General features: G+C 47.0%; 1 long non-coding RNA gene across 1 annotated transcript; it reads left to right on the top strand.

The window, feature by feature from the left end:
• The first annotated feature begins 16852 nt into the window (after window positions 1-16852).
• LOC122432558 lies at window positions 16853-18448 on the top strand. Its single transcript, XR_006266875.1, has 3 exons — window positions 16853-16908; window positions 17027-17033; window positions 18381-18448. It is a non-coding gene; the product is annotated as an uncharacterized LOC122432558 (long non-coding RNA).
• Window positions 18449-21252: the final 2804 nt, after the last annotated feature.

The raw sequence follows: 21252 nt of genomic DNA, 5'->3' as shown, positions 1-21252 counted from the left end.
TGTGAGGGAAGAGAGGTGGCTGGTGGGAGACGTGGGCTGGGTCTTGAAATAACCCAGCAAGCCCTCCGCACCTGGAACCCAGCTGAAGTTTCCATCTGCAAAGGTTAAAGACATTATACAAATGCACGTATATATGTATATATATATATATATACACACACACATGCATTGCATGTCTTTTGCGGTATTGTGTATCACATGCCATGTGTGCACTGTTATATGTTGTGTGATATATAATGCATACTGACAGTACTTGTAGCCTGTGACAAAAGTCAGATCTTTACCTGAAAGCTGGAATTTGACGTGATTTTCATATTCCAGTTACTGCCAGCCTTTAAGAAACTTCAACTTGTTGAGGTTGGCTATTGTATAAAAATTACCCATAATTATCAGGAAAGAATATTAACATACTCCTCTCTTTTCCCATTCTATAGTAAATTTGCTAAAAATTTTGTTTTTAAAATTATACTTTTTACTTAAGTGTGTTATTCCTGTTAACATACGAGGGGTTTATTACTGTTCTTTTAAAATTAAGTGTGTATTTTAAATTTTCTGTTTAATTCCTAGTGTGGTAAATGTTGATACACACAAGCACAGCTCACAGCGTCCTCAGCACCTTTCCAGTGTATCTGGGACCCTGAGAGGCGGAGTGTTGCCCCCACTTCTGCCTGGTTAACCAGGCTCCTTGGAGAAGCAGCCAGTTCCAGGCGTGGAGACAACTGCGAGGTGAGTGCAGACTGTCTTGTTCCGGAAGCAAGTAGATGCTCACAGCTGTGAAAGGACATATCGGAGTGATGGCAAAACAGCTTCAAGAGTCTCCCACTCAGCAGTTTGGGACCAATGTAAGTCTTCAAGAGAACAGTGATACGAACAGGTGAATAGTAGTACCAGTGGCGCTAAGGACAGGATGCGGAGGGCGGGGGAGGAGCTCTTTCCTCTCCTCAGGGAGGTCAGGTTAGGGCTGAAAGGCCCAACCCTCTAGTCACAGGATGGTCCCATGGCCACCAGCCCAATCCTGCAGCCCTGGGGCCTCACCAAGAGACACCTCCCTACACATAAAAAGTCGTGTGTCATGCTGGAGAATCCAGGGTTTCAGAGGCTGTGTCAGGAACCTGGAATGGAAACCAAGTTTAAATTACAACAATGTCACCACCCCAGCAGCCCTCACCTTCTTGGGCTCCAGGGGCAAGACAGACCCATGTGACCAAAGGTCAGTATCAGTTTCTGCCCTTCCCTCAATGTAGAGAGAACAGAGAGGGATCCTCCCCAGAGCCAGGCCTGCATGAGGGAGTGTCGCACGACGTCCCCCCACTCAGGGGGTCTATTCTCACAGGAGGGGCTGCTGAGGGGCCCGATTGGATGCCAGGTGTGAACATGACTGGGTTGTGATCAAGGTAGATGTGAGCATCTGGTGCAGTAGGTGGACCGGTCAGCTGTGTTCAGTACAGATGCAAGGCTGCCAGGAATGGGTGTCACAGAAGGAAGCTAGGAAGGAAACTTGGAAACAGTGTTCAGACAGCTTCCCCTCCCTTCTCTTCCCTCTCCTTCTGAATTCCCCCCCAAAGCGCAGTGAAGAGGCTTTTTAAAGGCACAGATTCATGACCTACAATGATGGGGAAGGCAGAACTGGAAGCTGTAATTCTGGTCTGTTGGTATAAGAAACAGGAACCAACACGATTTACCTGGAAGAGCAGCCGGTTGTGGACTGAACGTTTGCCCTCCCCCCACCCAAATTCATCTATGCATCTCATTACTGTAACTTATTATGATCTATGACCCTCCAAAAATCCTAACCCCCAGGTGATGGTTTTAGGGGGGGCACCTTTGGGAGGTGGTGGGGCCATAAAGGTGGGGTCCCCATGCTTGGGATCATTGCCCTGATAACAGACCCTACGGAGCTCTCAGCCCCTCCTCCACATGAGGACACAGTGAGGAGACGCCATCTGTGAACCAGGAAGCTCTTAATCACTATACCTTTCTGACACTGATCTTGGAGGTCCAGCCTCCAGGACTGAGAAATAGATGTCTATGGTTTACACGCCCAGTCTGTGGTCCGCTGTTACATGGCCTGAGCAACTGACAGCCCATGCTGACTAAGCCCAGATGCTCAGGACTTGGCCACATCAGGTCCTGCAAAGAAGGTGGTCATGGTTGAGATGAGGGTGAGTTAAGAAGCTCTGAGCCCTGAGCCTCGCCCAGCATCTGTGCCTTTCCTGGGTCTCTGGAGAAGGTACAGCAGAGGTTCCCTGGATGGGGCCAGGTGCAGCTTGAACAGGACTCCCCTCCCAACAGGTGTTGGGGGTGTCTTCCCTGTTCTCCGCTCACTGCTCATCCCTCAGGCCACTTCCTCCTCACACCCCTGGGCCCCCAGCTGTTCCCCAATTCTGCCAGCCCCTGAACTCATCCTTCTTGGCTCTCACTACGCTGTCTAGCCCCCTGCGTGTCTGTGTGACCTGCGACTGTGCCCGCCTGCGGGTGCCAGGACCCTCCAGGAGGCCTGGGAGTATGTCACCTGCTGTTGACATTGTGTCCTCAGCAGTGGGTCGGGGCTCAGTACACAGTGGGACTCAGTGAACGCTTCCTGAATGGAAGAGTGGATGACGGCCAGGGACTCAGCGCAGGGTGTGAGGAGGGAGGGCAGGTCCGAGGCTGCTATGGACCAGAAGCGAGAGACGGGAGTGCCAAGAACAGGATGGGTGGTCGAGCCCGGGAGGACCCCCAGCTTCCGAAGCACAGGAAGAAAGCTGCACAGGGGCTCCTACGGTGCAAACGTAAACCCCCAGAGCTGAGCACACAGAACTTGTAAGTCTTGTGGGAAAACAAATGAAAGCACCCAGGAGAGTTTAGAAAGTGGGCTCTTACCAGGTGTTGGAGGAGGTTTGGGCAGGGCAGCCAGCTTGGAGAAGACCCAAGAACCACCTTAGTCAAGCACGGGCCTCACCTATGGCTCTGCAGCTCTGCTTTGGGCGCATTGCTCAGGGAAGTTCACACAGGTCCTTGAGCTCACCACAAAGGTCCTTGCATCAGCATCACTTGTGGTGGCTGCAAGCAGGAAGCTGCCTTGTGTCCACCTGTGGATGGGGATGTAATGTGTGTGTTAGAAGCAACAAATTAGATGGACATGTAGCCTCACAGGTGCAGTGCTAAAATAACATGCTCAGAGGGAAAGTAAGAAACACGATGATGACTTGGCCACATAAAACATTTTCACAAAAATCCATGTAAATAAAACAATAGTAGAAATTTTGCAAGAATGTATTCACATAAAAAGACCCATGGTAGAAAGACTGTCCATGGCAAAGAGAGGGAAGAGGGAGTAGAGATAAGAGGATGAATGAGGATAGAAAGCACACCAGAGGTCAGGAGTGGCTGTGTGGGAAAAAGTGAGCAGCACAATTAATTCAGCAGCTGGGATCATAAAAGAACCAATCAACCACACAACCAGCTAAACCCATCAGCAATACAGATACTTAGCCAGCCCGTTGCTCAACAACCAACCCCCAAACCAATGACTCAGCCAACCACACAACCAATGAAACCAGTCAAAAACACAGTTACTTAACCAGCCAATCACTCAAACAACCAACCACACAACCAACTAAAGCAATCAATAACACAGCCACTCAACTAGCCAGTCACTTAAACAACCCACCACACAACCAAATTTACAATGAACTAAACCAACCAACAGCACAACGACACAACCAACTGCACAACCAGACAACCAACGTCAACAAAGAAAAGACTAGCTACTCAATGTGGGTGGGTATTTGGTGCACCAGAATACTTGTAATTTGAAACATGAAATCCATACTTTTGTAAAAATTGAAGTCCATGTGAGCAAAGAGCTAAAGAACACTAATGAAATTCATGCTAGATTTTTTAAATGTCAGAAGATCCTGAAACTCCTGGCTGTGCTAACACACACATATATTTCTCTGCAGGCTTCATTATTTGCTATCTTTGATGCCCTTACAGCATGCCTGCAGCTTTGGGGCGTGAGTGTGAGAATAAAACAGGGTTTATCACTCTAAGTCATGGTGTGTCGTCTCCTGTCTAGAGACCACAGAGGCCTTGTCTGTTAGAAGGTCTAGGCCCGGAGGAGAAGCAAGCCAGCCCTGCTTGTCACCCTGAGGATGAATACATGTGTCCGGCTAGGGTCCTGCCGCAGCCCAGCTGTGGCCCAGGCTCTTTGGAGACCATGAGCAGACTGCATCGGCTTTCCTGGTTCCTCTGCCTTCTCAGCGGCTGCTGCAACCGTGGCTGAAGGGAATCTGTAACTAACAGTAATTAAAACACCAAGTTGGCCAAGTTGGTTAATTGTTGACTCTTTAATTTCCTTCAGATGCCACTCATGTTTCCAATGTGCATTCTTATTTTTTTATAGATGCATTTTATCTATGCACATACCCTTTTTTTTTTTTTTTTTTTTTGCAGCATTTGGGATCTTAGCTCCCTGACCACACTGCCTGCATGGGGAGGTCAGAGTCTTAAATACTGGACCACCAGAGAAGTCCCAATGCTTGTACCACTTTGAATTAGGAAAGACTCAACCTTTGTTGGTAAAATTACTAGTCAGCATGGAAAAGGGGAGCGAGGACCCAGGCTTCAGTGCCTGAGCAGGAGGGCAGAGTCAGCTGTTGCAGAGATGCCCTGCTGAGAGGCCCACGCGAGCTGGGCGGCTGTGCTGCCTCCCAGGGTGTCCTTCCTGAGTTTTCTGAGCTCCGTGCTGCCCGCTTTGCCCTCTCACCCAGCTTGCAGAGGTTTTCTTGGTGCTCCAGGAACCTTTCCTGCGCTTGCTCTGTGTTAGCCCTGTCGGGGCGGAGCCTGGGGGAGGCCTCGATGGAGGGGAGGGATCACAGAGGATGTGGGTGTGTGTGGGTGGCCGCAAGAGCTGGGGAGAGCTGGAGTCGGGTCTGGGCACTTCTGTCCTGCTTCTAGAAAGTAGGGAGGGGAGCCACTGCCCCCCAGTCACCTTCAGCTCACAATGGCCCTCTTACCAAAGAGGCATGGGGGTAGGGGGCAGGCGTGTTCTGCCCTGGGTCTTCTGACTCCTCCTGGGCTGTGGGCGGTGGAGCAGGACTCTCTGCACCTGCCCTGGGCTTGGTAGGGGGGCAGGTGGAAGTGGGAGAAGGCAGGCAGGGGGCAGACTGGGGTGGGACATGAGTCTGCACTGCCCAGCGTTCGTCACCCTTTACAGAGGCCCAGAGAACTCTGGGCAAAAGACAGAAACTTAAGGTAAAAGAAACAGTATATCTTCTGGGGAAACCAAAGCTAAAAGGGGAGCCTCTTGGAAAAGCAGGAGCCAATGCTGTCAGAGACGCAAGTGGGGCTTTGTTTGAGCCATCGATCAATCATTCAGCAGGGATGTGGGCAGGACCAGGGACAGCAGCACTGGACCAGAAGCAGAGGGAAGGCTGCCTCACACAAAGATGAGGATGTATGAGGCCCAACTCCCTGGTGGAATCCAAACAGGTGCAGACAAGACACCTTCCCCCTACAATTAGTCAGACAGTATTATTAAATTATCACTTGAACAGTATATGTAGATGTGGGACAGGAGGTACCTTTAAAGAGATACTTTAGGGTCAGTCAGTTCAGTCGCTCAATCGTGTCCGACTCTTCATGACCCCATGAATCGCAGCATGCCAGGCCTCCCTGTCCATCACCAACTCCCAGAGTTTACTCAAACCCATGTCCATCGAGTCGGTGATGCCATCCAGCCGTCTCATTCTCTGTTGTCCCCTTCTCCTCCTGCCTGCAATCCCTCCCAGCATCAGGGTCTTTTCCAATGAGTCAACTCTTCGCATGAGGTGGCCAAAGTACTGGAGTTTCAGTTTCAGCATCAGTCCTTCCAATGAACACCCAGGACTGATCTCCATTAGGATGGATTGATTGGATCTCCTTGCAGTCCAAGGGACTCTCGAGAGTCTTCTCCAACACCATAGTTCAAAAGCATCAATTTTTCAGCACTCAGCTTTCTTCACAGTCCAACTCTCAAATCCATACATGACCGCTGGAAAAACCATAGCCTTGACCAGACGGACCTTTGTTGGCAAAGTAATGTCTCTGCTTTTTAATATGCTATCTAGGTTGGTCATAACTTTCCTTCCAAGGAGTAAGCGTCTTTTAATTTCATGGCTGCAATCACCATCTGCAGTGATTTTGGAGCCCAAAAAATTAAAGTCTGACAGTACAAGCTATTAACTTCTAGAGAGTCATTAAACCACCAAGTTACGACTGTTGGTACATGTAGCAGTGCTTCCCATGCATTTGCAGTTCACAGACCATTATATTTACTGTGGGGAAGAATCTCTTAGAAGAAATGGAGTAGCCCTCATACTCACTAAAAGAGTCTGAAATGCAGTACTTGGGTGCAATCTCAAAAATGACAGAATGATCTTGGTTTGTTGCCAAGGCAAATCATTCAGTATCACAGTAATCCAAGTCTGTGCCCCAACCAATAATGCCAAAGAAGCTGAAGTCAAATGATTCTATGAAGATCTACAAGACCTAGAACTAACATAAAAAAAAGATGTTTTTTCATGGTTGGAATGCAAAAGTAGGAAGTCAAGAGATACCTCCAGTAACAGGCAAGTTTGGCCTTGAGTACAAAATGAAGCATGGCAAACGCTAACAGAGTTTCACAATAGAACACACTGGTCATAGCAAACACCTTCTTCCAACAACACAAGAGATGACTCTACACATGAACACACCAGACAATCAATGCCAAAGTCAGATTGTTTATATTCTTTGCAGGTGAAGGTCGAGAAGCTCTATACAGTCAGCAAAAACAAGACCAGGAGCTGACTGTGGCTCAGATCATGAGCTCCTTATTGCAAAATTCAGACTTAAGTTGAAGAAAGTAGGGAAAACCACTAGACCTCTCAGTCGTGTCTGACTCCTTACAACCCATGGACTGTAGTCCATCAGGTTCCTCTGTCTGTGGGGTTCTCCAGGCAAGAATATTGGAGTGGGTTGCCATTTTCTTCTCCAGGGGATCTTCCCAACCCAGGGATTGAATCCAGGTCTCTTGAATTGCAGGTGGATTCTTTACCATCTCAGCCACCAGGGAAGCCCCAGACTTTTTAGATATGACCTAAATCAAATCCCTGATTATACAGTGGAGGTGGCAAATAGATTCAAGGGATTAGTCCTGGTAGACAGAGTGCCTGAAGAACTATGGACAGAGGTTTGTAACATTGTACAGGAGGCAGTGACCAAAACCATCCCAAAGAAAAAGAAATGCAAGAAGGCAAAATGGTTGTCTGAGGAAGCCTTACAAATAGCTGAGAAAAGAAGAGAAGTGAAAGGCAAAGGAGAAAGAGAGTGATAATACCCAGTTGAAAGCAGAGTTCCAGAGAATAGCAAGGAGAGATAAGAAAGACTTCCTAAGTGAACAATGCAAATAAATAGAGGAAAGTGATGGAATGGGAAAGACTAGAGATCTCTTCAAGAAAATTAGAGATACCAAGGGAACATTTAATGCAAAGCTGGGCACAATAAAGGACAGAAGTGGCAAGAACCTAACAGAAGCAGACGATATTAAGAAGAGGTGCCAAGAATACACAGAAGAACTGTACAAAAATAGTCTCAATGACCCAGATAACCACAATGGTGTGGTCACTCACCTAGAGCCAGACATCCTGGAGTGTGAAGTCAAGTGGGCCTTAGGAAGCATTACTATGAACAAAGCTAGTGGAGGTGATGGAATTCCAGCTGAGCTATTTAAAATCCTAAGTGTTAGGATTTTAATCCTAAATGATGATGCTGTTAAAGTGTAAATCCTGCTTATACATCTTCAAGTTCTCTGTTCACGTACTGCTGAAGTTTAGATTGAAGGATTTTGAACATTACCTTACCAGCATGTGAAATGAACACAATTGTATGGTAGTTTAAACATTCTTTGGCATTACCTTTCTTTGTAATTGAAATGAAAACTGACCATTTCCTGTCCTGTGGCTACTGCTGAGTTTTCCAAATTTGCTGACATATTAAGTGTGGCACTTTAACAGCATCATCATTTAGGAAAGGACATTTAGACTCAACTCATTGGAAAAGATCCTGATGCTGGAAAAGATTGAGTGCAGGAGGAGAAAGGGGTAACAGAGGATGAAATGGTTGAATATCATCACTGACTCAATGGACATGAATTTGAGCAAATGCTGGGAGATAGTGGAGGACAGGGAAGCCTGGAGTGTTGCAGCCCATGGGGGTCACAAAGAATCAGACACAACTAAACTACTGAACAATATCAAGGTTTTAGTGCATTGGTCATTGATCCCTCACCACCAGTAACAAGGCTTTGAAAGGGAGCCCTGACCAACTGTCTCATCAGAGCAAAAGGAATGACTGAGTACGTGGGTTTGGTCATGGGAAATCAAATGCCATGAGCTCGTTTATAACCAGCATTGTCTGTGTGTGCTAGAGTACTTGACAAGGGGATTTCCCTTGGGAAATTTCCTAAGGGAATGAGTAACCAATCAACTCATACAAACTTCAACATTTTCAATCTAGTTGGAGTTTTACTCCACTTTGGTAACCTCTAAGCCAATCACAGATAAAGAAACAAAGGCCCAAAGAAGTGAGGTGTTATTGGCCAAATGTTTTAAGATATATTTATTTATCACTTTTGACTAAGATCTTATCATTTACCTTTGTATATTTTTTCCTTTTTATACATTTACTAGATTGAGTATCATTAACATTTAATTTCTGTTTAAAAAATATTGGTTGTATCTACATATATAAAATTCAACAGCTTAGGCATTCTTACAACTTAAATTTTCTCACACAAAAAAGACTAATACATTTAAAATATGCCTTTGATAAATAAAATAAAAATTTAAAAAACAAATAAAATGTACCTTCGGTATAACGTTTTGGCTTTACCTAATGAAAAATACTCTGTTTCACATTTGGTATATTTTCCACTTCATATACATTTTATCTGTATAATGAGATTCATAATTCATTCTTTAAATAACAGTTTCTTTTGTGCATTCTATAGATTTTGTGCAAGCATATGCACAAACCTTTACTGCTTCAGAGATTACATTTGCTGTTATCTCATTTTAAGTTAAAATTGGAAATTATATAAATACAAATCTTATTACCTAAGTGAGTGAACATTAATAAAAGATTTGACAAATCTGCAAAGATATTAATCATCCATCTTTCAAACTCTGCAGTTATTTGTCAGACAAATAGCTGATTCATGTTCAAGCACCTTGTTCTCTCAGTGCCCCCTCCCCCAGGGCGAGCCCTGAATTGTGCTGCTCTGTTCTGTTAACTCTATATTAAAAGTACCTTTGAAAGTACCCTGGAGTCCTATTGTTTAGAACAAAAAGCTTGTACTTCACACTGACTGGGAAGATCATACCTGTCTTTGTGCTGCAGATAAATTATTCATTTTTCACACCTATTGGGATGAAAAATTTAACTGGGCCCGGAATTTCATTCCTGTGACTTTCAGTGGGTATAGACAGGCCTTACTCATGACCACTGACTACAGTAGTCAGCTGAGACCCTTCCTGCCCCTGACAGCAGACTTCACCCAGGCTGCTTGGAGAAGCTTGGAGGGAAAATCTGCCTTAGTAAAGACTTTCCCCAAATTCTCACCCAGCTAGTCAGTGCCACCTGTCACTCAGCCTTCGAAGTTCTGTGGGACCACATGGGCTGAATGGCCATGTCTTAGTCCATTCTGGCTGCTGTGGTGAGAATGCCCTGACCTGGGTGCCTATAAGCCACAGGCCTCTATGTTCCTCAGTTCTGGAGGCTGGACATCCAGGATGGAGGCCCTGGCATATTCACTGTCTGGCGAAGCCCCTTCCTGGTTTGCAGACAGCATCTCCTTGCTGTGTCCTCACGTGGGGGAAGGGTTAGGGGCTCTGTGAGGGCTCTGTCATCATGGCACTAATTCCATCATGGGAGTCCCACCCTCATGACCTAGTCACCTCTCAAAGGAAATGGGGGTTAGGTTTAGTAGGCTGAAACAAAAACCAGAAGAACTGCACAACCTTGAATTTGAGAGTTATGTTTTTTGGTGGACAGTCTTGGGACTTCAAGCCTGGGAAACAGCACCTCAGGTAACTGAAAAACTGCTCCAAGGAAGCAAGGATAGAGTCAGAACATATAAGAGTTTTTGCAACAAAAAGCTAGGTAGTGGGAACATCAAAAGATCACTGTTACTAAAGGAAAACTAGACATGTCAAGGAATTTAGTGCTTTCCATGTATGGGAGGATGCTGGAGTCTGAGCTCACTGACTTCATTCTTCTGACATGACCTCAGCTACCTGGAGCCAATGTCCTATGCTTTTCATCAGAATCTCCTCAGCTGCACCTGAGCTGGGGTGGCTGCAATGGGTCACTGTAAGAGGGAGGGCATTTATCATTTCCATCCTGAGTTCCCTCAGGACACACCTTCAAGGTGAATGCAGTTGCTGATCACTGCCACACCCTTCATTTACTGACAGAGCAGACAGCACTCTTAGTCCACACTTTGGACACATAGATTTGGGGGTGCAAGCAGCTTCTTTCTTTGAGAAAACTCAAGAATCAGACCTAGAAGTGATTGATCAGAAGCAAAGCCAAGCCACCAAAGGGTTTGACAGTAACTTACACTGTAAAATCTAACTTTTCTGAGGCAGAAAAGAGGCTTTAGAAAGCAAGTTTTGATTTCTTGGTTCACAGCATGATTCGAAAGAATGGAAAGACACAACCTGGGCCCTCAGATCCTTCTGTGAGAACACTGGCTTGGAACAGAGAGTTCTGTGATGAGAGAGTACTCAAAAGTCTACCTAGCCTGCCTAGGTGAAAATGTACTCTGAGATGACCCTCTAATAAGGAGTTGCAAGCAGCTTTCTTTGGTTTCCAAAACCAACAGGATTTGACTAAGGAAGTTATAGAACCAAATAACACAAAAGCAAGCAAAGCGTTTTCCAAGTAACTTTCAGTGTAAAAGCACCTAGGTTTTGGATGCAGAAAAGAGAGCTTTAACTCAAAGCTGGGGTTCAAGGATTACACACAGCATGTTTCTGAAGAACATGAAGATACAGAAGGGCTGAATGGATCCTTCTGGGAGAATCATTGTCTGAGCAGACAGTTAACTATAATTAACCTTTCTAGGTGGACTTGACCTCTGAGAAGAAGAACTACCAAGGCATGACAAGCAGCTTCTTTCTTTCAGAAAGCTCGGGGATTAAAGTAGGAAGTTGTCAATCTGAATAAAACAAAGGCAAATAAAACCAACTAGATTTCTGATTTGGAATGTACAGCTTGAGTCAAAAGCTTGGTTTGCTAGATTTCCACACAGCATGATTCTGAAGAAGGGAAAGACACAGGGAACTCTGGATTCCTCTCTGGGTACACTGGTTTGAGAAGAGAGTTCTGTGACTTGCTAGTTCTCTACCTATAACTAACCTGGATAGGTGAAAATGTGCTCTGAGATGAGCTCCTAGTGAGGAGTTGCAAGCATCTCTTTCAGTTCAGAAAACTTGAGGATTAGAGTAGGAAGTTGTCAATCTCCAGAAAACCGAAGTGAGGAGTGTTGGAAGACGCTAGTTGCCTGAGGCAGGAAATAGAGCTTGAACCAAAAACTTGGTTTTTGAGGTTCATTTTTTTTTTTTTAATGTTTTTCATTATGTTTTATTTTATTTTATTTTTTTTCATTTATTTTTATTAGTTGGAGGCCAACCATTTCACAACATTGCAGTGGCTTTTGTCATACATTGACATGAATCAGCCATGGAGTTACATGTATTCCCCATCCCGATCCCCCCTCCCACCTCCCTCTCCACCCGATTCCTCTGGGTCTTCCCAGTGCACCAGGCCCGGGCACTTGAGGTTCATGCATATCATGTTTCCAAATCAGAATGTGAAGACACAAGCAGGGCCCACTGGATCTTCCTGAGAGAACACCGCCTTGAGCAGAGTTCTGTGCCTAGTACTTCTCTCACTACAGCTCAGCTCTCAAAGACACACTTCCACAGCCTGTTTCCTCATGGGCAGTCCCAGTATGACCTAGGAATGGGTTCACAAGGCTTGGAAATGTCGGGAAACATACTGGCTGTGACTGGAAATTAAGGCCTCTGTGCAAACCTGGAGTTCTCACATCTTAGAATCTAGACTGTTGCTGATTGACAGATGCCTGAAAAACACTCTCTTATTTTGCCTTTCATTCATCAAAGGAAAATAGGTTTCCCAGAATTCTGTTTGCTGAGAGTAACACACTACTTGGAAACCTTGCTTGGAGATTATTTTTAAGTAAAAATTTCCCCTCACTTGTGTTACAGTAGGGAAGGCCCCATACTCACAAAGAAAAGCAAACAAACATCAAAATGTCAATTCCATCAAGTTTTCTCTGTAGGAAGGATCCAGTGAACCTGGATCTGGATCCTAGGTCTGTCTGGAAATTCTTGGATACTGCAGGGAAACATACCGAGTGTGAACCTGGATATTGGACCTTGTTGGCAAAATTAGCATTTTCTCTCTGTTGGCCCTAAAAGGGTGTGGGCTACCAGCTGCCTGATAATCCATCGAACTGATGTTTTCCTGCTTGTGATATCAGTAGGTTTGCTCAAACCTTTCCTATTTCTGATACAAGCAGGCGGCTTGCAACTCCTTGTGGCAAGATCATTTCCATTAGAATGTCAACTAATCTAGGTAACAACAGTATGACAATCAGAACCCTTAGACAATTTCCCAATCCTGTTTCCTCAGGGGCAGACCCAATATGAGCTAGGAATGTGTTCACAAGTCTCAGAAAATGCAGGGAAACATACTGGTGTTGACTCTGGAAATTAGGGCCTCTGTGCAAACCTGAGGTTCTCACATCTTAGAATCTAGACAGTTCCTAGTAGATAGATGCCTGAAAAACACTGTTTTCATGCCTTTCATTCATTGAAGGAACATAGCTTTCCCAGCTTTCTGTGTGCTGAGAGTAACACACTGCTAGAAAATGCTTGCTTGGAGGTCATTTTTCAGTAATAATTTCCCCTGACTATGTTACCATCGGGAAGGCCCCCACACTCACAGAGAAAAGCAAACAAACATCCAAAGTCTGTTCCATCAAGTTTTCACTGTAGGAGAGATCCAGTGATCCTAGCTCTGTCTGGAAAATTCTTGGATGCTGCAGGAACACATACTGAGTGTGAACCTGGATACTGGACCTTGTTGGCAAAATTAGCATTTTCTCTCTGTTGGCCCTAAAACCATGTGGCCTAGAAACTGCCTGGAAATCATCTAATTGCTCTTTTCTTACTTGTGGCAGCAATATCTGGTCAAACCTTTGGGATTTCTGAAGCAAGAAGGCAACTTGCAGTTCCTTGCTGCTGGATCATTTCCAGTGGCAGGGCAATTCATTTGGTAACAACACTAGAAAGCACTTGGCACTCACAGACACACTCCTGCAGCTGTTTCTTCATGGGCAAGCCCAGTATGACCTAGGAATGGGATCACAAGGCTCAGAAATGTGAGGAAACATACTGGCTGTGACTCTGGAAATTAGGGCCTCTGTGCGAACCTGGAGTTCTCACATCTTAGAATCTAGACAGTTGCTGATAGATGCCTGAAAACACTGGTTTTTTTTGTTTTTGTTTTTTTGCCTTTCATTCATCAAAGGAACATAGATTTCACAGCATTCTGTTTGCTGAGAGTAACAGCCTGCTTGGAAATTCTTGCTTGAAGGTCATTTCTAAGTACCAATTTCCCCTCCCCTGTGTTCCCATAGGGAAGGCCCCCATACTCACAGAGAAAAGCAAACAAACGTCAAAGCGTCTGTTCCATGAAGTTCTCTGTAGGAGGTATCCAGTGATCCTGTCTGTCTGGAAAATTCTTGGATAGTGCTTGGACACATGCTGAGTGTGAACCTGGATACTGGACCTTGTTGGCAAAATTAGCATTTTCTCTCTGTTGGCCATAGTAGGCTGGGGCTTAGCAGCTGCTTGAAAATCAGTCCAATTGCTGTTTTCCCACTCATGACAGCAATATCTTTGGTCAAAACACTGGGATTTCTGAAGCAAGCAGGAGGCTTGCAACTCCTTGCAGCAAGACCATTTCCAGTGGAATGTCAACTAAACTAGATAAAAACAGTTTGGCACTCAGCTCTGTCAGACACACTCCTGCAGCCTGTTTCCTCATGGGTAGTCCCAATATGACTCAGGAATGTGTTCACAAGGCTCAGAAAGTGCAAGGAAATATCCTGGCTGTGACTCTGAGGATTAGGGCCTCTGTGGAAACATGGTGACCTCGCATCTTAGAATCTAGCCTGTTGCTGAAATTACATGCCTGAAAACCACTGTATTTATTGCCATTCATTCAGTGAAGGAACATAGGTTTCCTAGCATTCTGTCTGCTGAGAGTAACCCACTACTTAGAAATCTTTGCCTGGAGGTCATTTTAAAATAAAAATATCCCCTCACCTGTGTTACAGTAGGGAAGTCCCCACACTCAAAGGGAAAAGCAAACAAACATCAAAATATCTGTTCCATCAAGTTTTCTCTGTAAGAAGGATCCAGTGATCCTAGGTCAGCCTGGAAAATTCTTGGATACTGCAGGGACACATACTGAGTGTGAACCTGGATACTGGACCTTGTTGCAAAATTAGCATTTTCTCTCTGTTGGCCATAGTAGGCCGGGGCTTAGCAGCTGCTTGAAAATCAGTCCAATTGTCCCACTCATGACAGCAATATCTGTGGTCAAAACCCTGGGATTTCTGAAGCAAGCAGGCAGCCTGCAACTCCTTGCAGCAAGACCATTCCCAGTGGAATGTCAACTAAACTAGATAAAAACAGTATGGTACTCAGCTCTGTCAGACGCACTCCTGCAGCCTGTTTCCTCATGGGTAGTCCCAGTATGACCTAGGAATGTGTTCACAAGGCTCAGAAATTGCAGGGAAACATCCTGGTTGTGACTCTGGAGATTAGGGCCTCTGTGGAAACGTGGTGTTCTCACATCTTAGAATCTAGACAGTTGCTGAACAATAGATGCCCGGAAAACAGTCTATTTATTGCCATTCATTCAATGAAGGTATATAGGTTTCCCAGCATTCTGTCTGCTGAGAGTAACCCACTACTTGGAAATTGTCATCCAAAGTGAGGATGAGAATCAAGCACTAGTGAGGATGAGAATTCAGGCCAAAGTGAGGACAGAGTCAAGCCCTAGTGAAGTTCACAGTCAACATGTAGACCAGAATCATTGAGTGAGGATGAGACTCGGGGCACCCTGAGGTCCAGAGTCAGTGTCTAGTGAGGGTGAGTGTCAGGGTACAGTGTGCTTTGCCTCACTGCATAGGACTCTGCTCCTCACAGGACCTTGTGTTGGTTCCTCATTGGAACCTGTGTCTGGTCCACACTGTGCCTCACTCTGACCCTCAATATGGCCTGACTGGCCCTCACTGCCTGTTGACACTGTTCATTACTGGGCCCTGATATGGTCTTAAGTATGATCTGACTGTGGTCCACACTATGGATGACTCACCCTCAATAAGGCCTGACCTTCGTGCTCACTTAGGCCCTAGTGAGGATGCGACTCAGACCCTAGTGAGGACCAGAATCAGGACTTAGTGGGGACCATATTCAGGCTAGGCGATGTCCAGCATGAGTGTCCATAGAGGACCAGTGTCAGATCCCGGTGAAGCAAAGAGTCAGGCTCTAGTGAGCCAAAGAGTTAGGGCACAGGGAGGACCAGAGTCAAGCCCAGTGAAACAAAAAGTCAGGCCAAGGTGAGGCGAAGTGTCAGGCCACAGAGAGGACCAGAGTCAGGGCCTACAGAGGACCAGATTCAGGATGTAGAAAGGACCAGAGTCAAGCCGTAGAGTGGACCAGGAGCAGAGCCCAGTGAGAAGAGAATCTGCCTAGTGAGAACCAGACTCAGGGCCTACTGAGGTGAGACTCATATCCTAGTGAGCATGAGAGTCAGACCCTACTGAGAACGAGAGTCACGCCATAGTGAGGACAAGAGTCAGACTGTAATGAGGACCAAAATCAGAGCCCAGTGAGGAGCAAGGTCAGTCTCCAGTGAGGACAAGATTCATGACCCAGCAAGGCAAAGACTCAGGAGGTGGTGACGCAAAGTGTCAGGCCATAGAGTACAGATTCAGTCCGTGGTGAGGATGAGAGTCTAGTGCTACTGAAGACGAGAGCCAGGCCCTATCAGACAAGAGGTTCAAGCCCTAGTGATGATGAGGGCCATGCTGTAGTGAGGGCAGAATCAGTCAGTGTGAGGACCGGAATCAGGGCCTAATGAGGTGCAAAGTCAAAGTGAGGCAATGTGCCAGGCCTTAGAGATGACCAAGTCAGGCCATAGAGAAGACCAGAGTGAGGGGCCACTTAGGGCCAGGGTCAGCCATAGTAAGGACCAAATTCAGGCTGAGTGAGCAGCAGCATCAGTGTCCAGTGAGGACAAGGTTTATGACAGAGTGAGGCAAAGAGTCAGGTCATGTGACACAAAGTCTCAGGCCATGGAGGACAGAGTCAGGCCATAGTGAGGATGAGAGTCAGGCCATGGGGAAATGAGAGTCGGGCCAAACTGACAATGAAAGTCAGGTCCTAGTGAGGATCAGAGTCAAGAGGTAGTGAGGATCAGAATCAGGGTGCAGTGAGGATGAGACTCAGGGCACATTGTGGTCCAGGGTCAGATGTAGTTAGGACGAGTGGCAGGACATAGGCAAGACAACAGTCAGGCCCTAGTAGGATGAGACTCAGACTGTAATGAGGACCTGAATCAGTGCATAGTGAGGGCCATATTAAGGCTGCAGTGATGTCCAGCATTCAGGGCCCACTGAGGGCTAGTGTCAATTCCCAGTGAGCCAAAGAGTCAGGGCATAGTGAGTCAAAAGTCAGGAAGGACCAAAGTCAGACCCAGTGAAACAAAATGTCAGGCAATGGTGAGGCAAAGAGTCAGGCTGTCAGACCAGAGTCAGACTGTATAGAGGACCAGATTCAGGGTGTAGAAAGGACCAGATTCAAGTCATAGATTGGACCAGGATCAGATCCAGTGAGGAAGAGAATCAGTGCCTAGAGAGGAAGAGAGTTAGAGTGTAGAAGACGAGAATCAGGTCCTTGTGAGCATGACAATCAGGCTCTATTGAAATGAGTCTTGACGTAGTCAGGACCAGAGTTAGGCTGTAGTGAGGACCAAAGTCAGAGCCCAGTGAGGAGCAGTGTCAGTCTCCAGGGAGGACGAGTTTCATGGCCCAGTGAAGCAATGAGTCAGAAAGTAGTGACACAAAGTGTCAGGCCATAGAGGACAGAGTCAGGCCCGGTTGAGGACAAGAGTCAGGACAAAGTGAGGAAGAGTGTCAGGTCCTAGTGAGGACCATAATCAGGGCTCAGTGAAAACCTGAGTCAGTGACTAATGAGGACAAGATTCAGGAGGTAGAGAGGACAAGAGTCAGAAAAAAATGAAGATGAGAGTCAGGCCCTAGTGAGGACAAAGGTCAAGCAATAGTAAGGACCAGAGCCAGGCTGTAGTGAACGCTAGTGTCAGAGCCCAGTGAGGAACAGAATCAGGGCCCAGGGGGGACAAGGATCAGGTCCCAGCGAGGCAAAGTGTCAGGCTATAGACAGGACTAGATTGAGACCGTAATGAGGATGAAAATCAGGCCATGGTGAGGACCAAAGTCAGGTAGTAGTGAAGAACAGAGTGAGGCCATAGAGAGTACTAATGTGAGGACTTGGTGAGGACCAGAGTGAGGCCAGAGAGAACTGAGCGAGGCCAGATTGAGGACTAGCATGGGGACATAGTGAGGACGAGATCAGTCCCTAGTGAGGATGGGAGTCAGGCCCTAGTGAGGACCAGAGCGAGGCCAGAGAGAACTGAGCGAGGCCAGATTGAGGACTAGCATGGGGACATAGTGAGGACGAGATCAGTCCCTAGTGAGGATGGGAGTCAGGCCCTAGTGAGGACCAGAGTGAGGCCAGAGAGAACTGAGCGAGGCCAGATTGAGGACTAGCATGGGGACATAGTGAGGACGAGATCAGTCCCTAGTGAGGATGGGAGTCAGGCCCTAGTGAGGACCAGAGCGAGGCCAGAGAGAACTGAGCGAGGCCAGATTGAGGACTAGCATGGGGACATAGTGAGGACGAGATCAGTCCCTAGTGAGGATGGGAGTCAGGCCCTAGTGAGGACCAGAGCGATGCCAGAGAGAACTGAGCGAGGCCAGATTGAGGACTAGCATGGGGACATAGTGAGGACGAAATCAGAGTCAGGCCCTAGTAGACATGACCTTTGGCCCTAGTGATGATGAGAATGATGCTGTGTATGAGGTAGGGTCAGTCTGTATGAGGACCAAAATCAGGGCCTAACGAGGACCAGAGTGAGGCCCAGTGAGGCAATGGATCAGGTCGCAGACAGGTACAGGCTCAGGCCATAGAGAGTACCAGAGTCAGGCCCCAGTGAGGACCAGAGTCAGGGCCCAGTGAGGACCAGAGTCAGGGCCCAGGGAAGAAAAGTATCAGTCTCCAGTGAGGACAAGATTCATGAGCCAGTGAGTCAGAGTCAGGTCATAGTGACGCAAAGTGTCAGGCCATAGAGGACACAGTCAGGTCATGGTGAGGACAAGAGTCAGGCCACAGTGAGGACAAGGGTTTGGCCCTACTGAAGATGAGGGTCAGGCCCAAGTGAGGATGAGAGTCAGGCCCTAGTGAGGACCAGAGTGAGGCCATAGAGTGGATCAGAGAGAGGACTTAGTGAGGACCAGAGTGAGGCCAGACTGAGGACTAGAGTGAGGACATAGTGAGGACATATCTGAGGCCATAGTAAGACGAAAGTCAGGCCCTTATAGACAGGAATTTCAGGCCCTAGTGATGATGAGGATCATGCTTTAATGAGGACAGAGTCAGTCTGTAGTGAGGACCAGATAAGGGCCTAGAGAGGACCAGAATCAGGGTCAATGAGGGCCAGAGTCAGGTCCCTGTGTGGAAAACAGTCAGTCAGTAGTGAGGGAAAGATTTAGGCCTTAGGACAAGAATCAGGATGTATTGAGGATGATAATCAGGGCTATGTGAGGACCTGAGTCAGGCCCAGTGAGGCAAAGGGTCAGGCCATACAGTGGACCAGAGCCAGGTCACAGCGAAGACCAGAGTCAAGCTGTGGAGAGGACCAATGTCATAGTCCAGTGTGGAACAGAATCAGGGCCGAGTGACAAATGGATTCAGGGCAAGGATGAGGGTCAGGCCCTAGTGAGGAGGAGAGTCATGCCATAGTGAGGACAAGAATCAGTCCCTAGTTAGGACCAGAATCAGGGACCAGTGAAGACAGTGTAAGTCTCCAGTGAGGACAAGAGTCAGATCCTAGAGAGGCAAACAGTTGGCCATAGTGAGGCAAAGTGTCCACCATAGTGGACCTCTGGCTATGGTGAAGATAAGAGTCTAGCCATCGTGCAGATGAGAGTTAGACTAGAATGAGGAAGACAGACAAGCCCTCGTGAGTATGAGAGTCAGGCCAAAGTGAGGATGATAATCAGGCTTAAGTGAGGACCAGAGTCAAACCATAGTCGGGAAAAAAATAAGGGTGCTGTGAGGACCATAGATGGTGTATAGTGAGGACGAGTGTCAGGACACAGGACGCGAGTCAAGCCCTAGTGAGAAACAGTCAGGCCCTAGAGAGGACCAGAGGCAGGCCCTAGTGGGGACCAGGGGCAGTGCCCAGGGGACCTGGCTTAGGGCCCAGTGAGAGTCAGCATCAGTGAGGCAAAGATTCAAGCCATTCTTAGGCAAAGAGTCAGGCAGTTGAGAAGACCAGATTCAGGGTGTAGTGAGAACGAGGGTCAGCCCCTAGTGAGGACAAGGGTCAGAGTATTGTGAGAAACAGTGTCAGGGCCATAGAGAGAGTCAGATTCAGGTATTTGTGAGGAAAAGAGTGAGGATGAGTGAGGACCAGAATCATGCAGTCATGAAAAACAGGTTCATGCCATAATGAGGAACTTATTCAGGCCATGGAGAGGAAAGAGTAAAGCTATAGAGGACCAGAGTTAGGCTATACTGAGGATCAGAGGCAGGCTCTGCAAAGGAAAATTTTAAGGGCTCATTAAGGACCCAAGTCAGGGCCCATTGAGGAAAGCATCAGTAAGTACTGTGTCAAAGATTCAGGCTGTAGAGAGGAAGGAACAGAGTTCGGCCATAGGGAGGACCAATTCAGGCTGTAGACAGGAACAGATTCAGTTATAGACAGACCCAAAGTCAGGTCATAGAGTGGGCCAGATATAAGCCATAGAGTGGACAAGTATCAGAGCCCAGTGAGGAACAAACTCTGGGCCAAGCGAGGACCAGATTCAGGACATACTAAGGATGAGAGTCAGGCTCTAGTAAGCACAAGAGTCAGATCCTAGTCAGGACCAGATTCATGCCGTACTAGGACCAGAGTCAGGCTGTAGTGAGGACCAGGATCAGGGCCCAGTGAGGAACTGTGTCAATCTCCAGAGAGGAAAAGAGTCAGGCCCCAGTGAGGCAAAGTGTCAAGCTGTCATGAGGCAAAGGGTCAAGACATATTGGACATAGGCCATAGTGAGGATGAGAGTCAGGCTGAAGTGAAGATGAGAAACAGGCCAAAGAGAGGATGAGAGTCAGGTCCTGGTGAGCACCAGAGTCAAGCCCTCATGAGTACCAGACTCGGCCCAGTGAGAACCAGATTCAGCAGGCAGTGTCGACTATAGTTGGCCTCCAGCGAGGTCTAGAATCAATGCTTAGTGAGGAATTTTTATAGGCTTCATGATGAAAGGGTCAGGCCCCACTGAGCCAAAGTGTCAGGCCCTAGGGAAGAAAAAACTCAAGCCATAGTAGGCAAAGAGACATAGGCATAGAGAGGATCAGAGTCAGGCTCTAGTGAGATGAGTATAGGCTTTCGTGAGGACCAGAATAGGGCCATAGTAAGGACCAGACTCAGGGCCTAGTGAGGACGCAGGTCAGGACCCAGTGAGGACCCAACTCAGGGCCCAGTGAGGAAAGTGTCAGGCCATATGAGTCAATGAAACAGTCCATAGAGAGGAAAAGAATCAGGCCATTGGGAGAATTAGAATTAGCTCATTGTGAGGCAAAGAGTCAAACCATAGAGAGGACCAGAGGCAGGGCTCATTGAGCAATAGAGTCAGGCCCGGCCCAGAGTGGCAACGTGTCAGGCCTTAGAGAGGCAAAGAGTCAAGCAGTTGAAAGGACCAGACTCAGGGCATAGAGAAGACCAGATTCAAGCCTTAAAGAGACCAGTTTCAGGGCCAAGTGAGGAACAGACTCAGGGCACAGTGAGGAACACAGT

The sequence above is a fragment of the Cervus canadensis genome, chromosome 31 (assembly GCF_019320065.1).
Source record: "Cervus canadensis isolate Bull #8, Minnesota chromosome 31, ASM1932006v1, whole genome shotgun sequence".
NCBI lineage: Eukaryota > Metazoa > Chordata > Mammalia > Artiodactyla > Cervidae > Cervus > Cervus canadensis.
This window is presented reverse-complemented; position numbering and strand designations above follow the sequence as displayed.